We start from the raw sequence: 6000 nt of genomic DNA on the forward strand, positions 1-6000 counted from the left end.
TCATCAAAAAAGAGCCCTATTCTGCACTTTGGTTCTTGATGAGAAGTGTCATGAGAATCAATTTTCTTTGATTTAGTGATATTGCAGCCCTTCAAGATTGCGAAAAGAGAGCCTTGGAGCAATGGTAAAGTTGTCTCTGTGACTTATAGGTCACGGATTCAAACCGTGAAAATAACAACTAATATTTGTATTATGGTAGGTTGTCCACATCACACCCACCCCTAGTGGGTGCGGCCCTTCCCAGACCCTGTGTGAATACAAAATACTTTGTGCACCGTACAACCCTTCTAGATTGCATTTAAAACAACTTGCAAAACTTATTCCCTTACATATAATAAGGCTGTGTCAAGGAATCTGTCCAACTTGGTATCAGACATTTTACTAATTTGATTGATAGAGGCCTTCTTTTGTTTATCCGGGAGAAAGATGAAAGAAACTTAATCAGAATCGGTGTTTACATTAAATTATATCAATTCACGATAGTTAAGTGATAAATTGATAGAAAAATACGTATTAGTTAATCATTGTTAAGCAATGAACGCTGTGAGCACGTGATTTTTGCCCTACAAGAACTACTCCCACAAAAATTCAAAATAAAATAGTTGTGTGTTGCTTGTAATTTATTTGTATTTGTCTGTGTATGTTTTATTCTATTTTTTCTACTGAAAAAAATACAAAAATATATGTGTTGCATTTGCATTTACAATTTAGGATTAATTAACCAATGATTTGTTTTAGGAAAATGAAAATCATAAAAAATAATGTACTTTGCATTTTTAGCATTTAATGTTGAATTGTGTAATTTTATTGTTAATTGGCATTTAATTGTATGTGATAAATGTTATTAAAAGATAATTAGTATTTTTAGTAAGTTAACTTGGTTTATGATTTTAGAAAATAATTTAGAAATCAAAATGAATGAAAATAAATAAATAAAAGAAATAGGAAGAAAATAAAGGGAGAATTAATAAAAGAGAGACACAAAATCTGGGCCAAAAATCCCCAACCCAAACACAAACTCATCCAAACCCACACCCGATCCAGCCCATTACCGGTCCAATTCAGTCCGTCTCCAACCTCAACCAAACGACGTCGTTTCAAGCATCTCAATCTGGACTGTTGATCTCAACTGATCAAACGGTCCCAAAGCCTTGACCAAACCCGACCCCCGACCCATCACTCCAATACCCCGACCGCCCCAGTACTACTCCAAACGACACCGTTTGAGTTAAGTGAATTGATCTGGTCCCTCGATCTCTCTTGATCGAACGGCCAAGATCAAACCACCCCCCACTATATAAATGAAACCTCATACCCAGCCCCCCAGTCCAAACCCCTATTCATCATCGTCTCTCAGAGATGAAGCCCTTCCCCTAAACCCTAGCCGCCATGGCATTCCTTCGCCTGAAACCCGGCGGCAACGATGCCGCCGACCACCAAAATAACACCCCTGAACCTCCTAACCACCCCCAATCCAAATCCCTCACCCGTTTTGCTCGAATCAACCTACAGCTTCTCGAATCTTCAATTGAAGATTCGAGCAAAACTTGAAACCCACCCCAACCAGTACCAAACTCACACCAAGGCACCCCCTGACCACCCTCGTTACGGATCTGTTGACTGCTTGCCTCGAATCAACCTCCAACTTCTCGAATCTTCAATCGAAGATTCGAGCAGGACCTAGATCTACCCCAACCAGTCCCAAACTCATACCGAACATGTCCATGACCTCCCTCGTCACCAAACCACCGTTGGTTTGGTTCGAATCTGGCTAGAAACACTCGAACCCCAAATCGAAACGTAAAAACCCTAGAAAAACCAAAACTGGTTTCTGTCCGAAGTTTAAAAGGTTTTGGGTGTTTAACTGACCTTAGTCGAAGTGTTCTCAGTTGAGAATACTCGATTAAGGTCCATTTGACCTCAAAAAAGTTCAAGTACGAGTTGATTCAAGTCCGTCTGTTCTTTGTTCCATTTAAGGTATTTTTCTTTTTTTTCTTTTTTTCTATTTCTGATGTTTTAAATGTCTGTTTATGTGTTTAGTATTGTTATATTAATTTTTCAGTTTTGTCGATTGTTCTGTTCTTCTCCCTCAGACCCTTTTATTTGGTCGAATTTGTTTCTGTTCTTTGTTGTGTATAATTATAGGTTGTGTAATCGATTCGAATAAGTTCGTCGATTAGTTGTTTTATTATAAACCCCTGTTCTTGTCAATGCCGCTTGAAATTGCCTGATTATCTATTTTCAGATTGATTGTTATCAATTGTTGTAGGCAATCGGTTAATTAGTTTTCGTCGATTAATTCGTTCTTGTTTATAGACCAATAAGTTCATCAAATGGTTGTTGTGTGTGCTTGATCGGTGGACACTTAGCTTCAGGGCATTGTCAATAGGCTAACAATGAACCTGCATTCATGTTCATTTTGATTCAATTTTCAGTTTCAATTTTAATGATTCTGTCGAGTTCTGTGTTGTGATTTAAATTCAGTTCATTAGTTTCAATTATAACTCAACCTTAATCATTTAGTTGTCAGAAGGATTGGTTATAGCTGTTAGCCAGATTTAGTTTTAAATCATTGTTAGTTTGAACAAATTTTAGAGTTAAAAGGTTTTAATACAGATGAATAATTGTATTAGGGGCAGTAATATTAAGGGGTTTCAGGGGTGATTTGGGAATGGAACAGTAGGGTAATATTTTAGTGTTAGTGACTTGTTAGTGGGGTATTAAATGTCCTTAAATTAATAAGGTAATAGGGAACAAGAGGGAATGGAGGCTGAAAATAAGGAAAAGCTTTCCTTAGTGGGTTTTAAGTGGAAAAAAGGCAGATTTTTAGTGGGGAAGGGGGTCGGGTAGTTAAGTTAAAAAAGATGGGGCAGGTCTGGATATAAGGAAAGGATATTAGGACTGGAAAAGGGGGTAGAGAATTTTTGGAGAGCTTGGGGACCTGAAAAAGAATAGCTACTGTTTTCATTGCCTCGTTTAGGATCTGAAATAGCTAGAACTTTCTTCCTTTTACTTCGGCTCTATACTTGGGGAGGTTTATAGCTGCCGATTTTGTTGTTGCACTGCTGTTGCAACTTCTGTTGGTTACTACTGTTGTTGCTGACCCTCTTCTTCCTCTTCTTGTATTGTCAATACCAGGTACACTATTGCATCCTTCGAATGACTGTAGGCTGAAAATGTGCGGAAATAATGCTATATGAAGAAGTGAAGCTTGTTTCTGATTTAACCTCTCTTTGAGTTGTGTGTTTAAATTCTACACTCACTGATGATATAGATCCATGTTAGTCTATAATAGTTGGACTGAAATTAAGTTGTATGAGTTTCTCCTGTTGTTTAAAAACATAGTTCATACTACTACATGTGGGCATCTGTGAAGTTAGGAACGAGCTTAATGGACTGTTAAAACCAATCGGAAGCTATAGTTGTTAGATTAGGTTCTATTAGTTCTGAGTATTTAGCTTACACACCGTTTGATAATTCAGCTATCACTGCAACAATTGAAAAGAAGAGAAGATTGTAAATGTGACTAGCATTGTTAGATAGCACCAGTCGTAGGCATCAATTATGATTTTAGCATTTCTGATTGTGTTGTTCTGCTGTTAAGTAATCACAGATTTCTCAAAACAATTGGTAATGACTCACTAGTTTTGAAGCAGGAACATGTAATTCAAATTAAGGGTGCTGGTTGCCCGGATTGACCTTTAATAAAGGTAGTGTTAAACCCAATTGGACTTGATGCATGATATAAGCCACTTCCTGTATGTAAATAACGAACAATAGAATGAGTAGGAATAATATTCGCATTTTATTCATGTAACTGATGTTTTGACTTGGGGCCCTGCCCTCGGCCGTTGTTTAATTGGGCTCACATTTGGGCCCAAGCTGGCGTTTGCACTGATTCCTTACATGGATTGTAGAAAGGCCTAAAACTGTTGAATGATTTGAATTCATGCGCCCCTGAACCCCAGTTATAACAAATCTTATTGTACCGGACTTTGTGAATTAAGTTGATTGAGTAGGATTTCTTTTTCTTTTAAAGATACATAAGAATAGAAAAAATGTAGTCACTTTAGGATTGTCCTTTCAAAATAAGCGAGATGAGCCTCGCCTAGTAAAACTCACCGATTGCGGGGCCCTCACGATTGTATATATATTAATTACTTAGAACTCGGGATCAGCTGCTTAGCGAATTTCACGGCCTTTTCCCCCAAAGTAATAACGCGTTAGTCACTGTTAGGCGCGTACTTTTAATAATTTACTTTCTTAAACTCGGGTGCACATTTATGTGACCCAAATCCAAATCTCAACGAAGTCGAAATTGTGTCGCTAATCACAGGGTACATTGATTGTGACGTGGTTCAAGATGCATTTCCATGACGTTGCAAATTCCTTTTAAAAATAATGAATGAGACGAGCCTCGACAAACAAGAATACACAAACCGTGGGGCCCTCAACGGACGGTTATTTCAAATGCTTAGATTTCGAGACAGGCCGCATAGCGAACTTTACGACTTTTCTCAAAATAACAACGCGTTAGTATCTTTAGGCATGTATTTAATAATGTTATCTTCCTAAACTCGGGTGCACATTTATGTGACCTAGATCCAAATCTCAACAAAGTTGGAACGTATCGAAAATTGCGGGTACATTTATGTGGCGCAATTCGAGATGCATTCTCACGACGTTGTAATTCTTTGAATAAATAATAACAAAAGCGGTTAAAATTTAAAATTTGCACATAGGTTCATAATTGTATAAAAAATCAGATAATTAAGTCGAATACGATAGTTGAGCGACCGTGCTAAAACCACGGAACTCGGGAGTGCCTAACACCTTCTCCCGGGTTAACAGAATTCCTTATCCGGGTTTTTGGTTCGCGGACTGTTAAACAGAGTGAATATTTTCCTCGACTCGGGATTCAACCGGTGGCTTGGGACACCATGAATCTCCCAAGTGGCGACTCTGAATCTTTAAACAAAATTCCGTTTCGATTATCCTTTAATTGGAAAAACTCCCTTTTACGCTCTTTTGCGGGGTGTAGCCGAAAAAGAAGGTGTGACAAACACCTATGTGAAAAAATGTATCATTCATTCATTAGTTTGGTGTAAATGTATGTACGTTTTTTTTTTAGGCAAATAGGTTGTCATCTGTGTTAAGAAAGGAATTGACATTCCAATAACAGGAGTAAGAATCTACCATGATATTGTAGACCTCAAACTTCATATTGGGAACAAGATTCAAATTTTGTGATTTTTGTCCTCAGTCCTTACCCCTAGTCAATGTAACTCTATTTCAGCGTCCCCCGGGGGGGGGGGGGGCAATGTCCTTTTGCCTGCCATACCTTAACTAATCTATTCTTATGTTTCCCTTTATACAGGAAAAGATCAGACTATTTTTAGAACTAATTATCATCAAAATATATAGTATCAATACAAATTTTAGTATAAGACATGAGTTATTAAATAGTTACCTATTCATGTGATAAGGATGAGGAAACAATTGAGGGGTGCAGTAAAATTCTTGGAATCTTTTTTACGTTATCAAAGGTTTCGGGCTCGAAACTTAAAAATAAAATACATACATATATAATTTTTAGAAAGTGTCTTATTTTTTTAGTAGGTCTAAGTGGCATGAATCTAAATTAATAGTGTGTAGCCGTCAAATATTTGATTTAAATAGATGAGGGGAGCTAGGAGGCGCAATTGCTTCTCAACTCTCCGGGTAAGGGTAAGGTATGCGTACACTCTATTCTTTTCAAACTTTACTTATAGAATTTTATTGGGTCGTTGTTGTTGAGTTAGAAGGCGCAAGGGATCTTTTGAAAAGGAAAATTATACGGTATAACAAGATCAAATATATATATATATTAAAATCCTTCAATGAAAATATTCCTTTAAATGTTTTTGTTTAAACTTTTTTTTTTAAAAAAGGAGGAGGGTGGATATAAAAGGAAATTCAAAAAAGCAAAGCATATATCCTCTCCTCTCATGCTTTTGCCGC

This window comes from Nicotiana tabacum, chromosome 1 (assembly GCF_000715075.1).
Source record: "Nicotiana tabacum cultivar K326 chromosome 1, ASM71507v2, whole genome shotgun sequence".
NCBI classification, from domain to species: Eukaryota; Viridiplantae; Streptophyta; class Magnoliopsida; order Solanales; family Solanaceae; genus Nicotiana; species Nicotiana tabacum.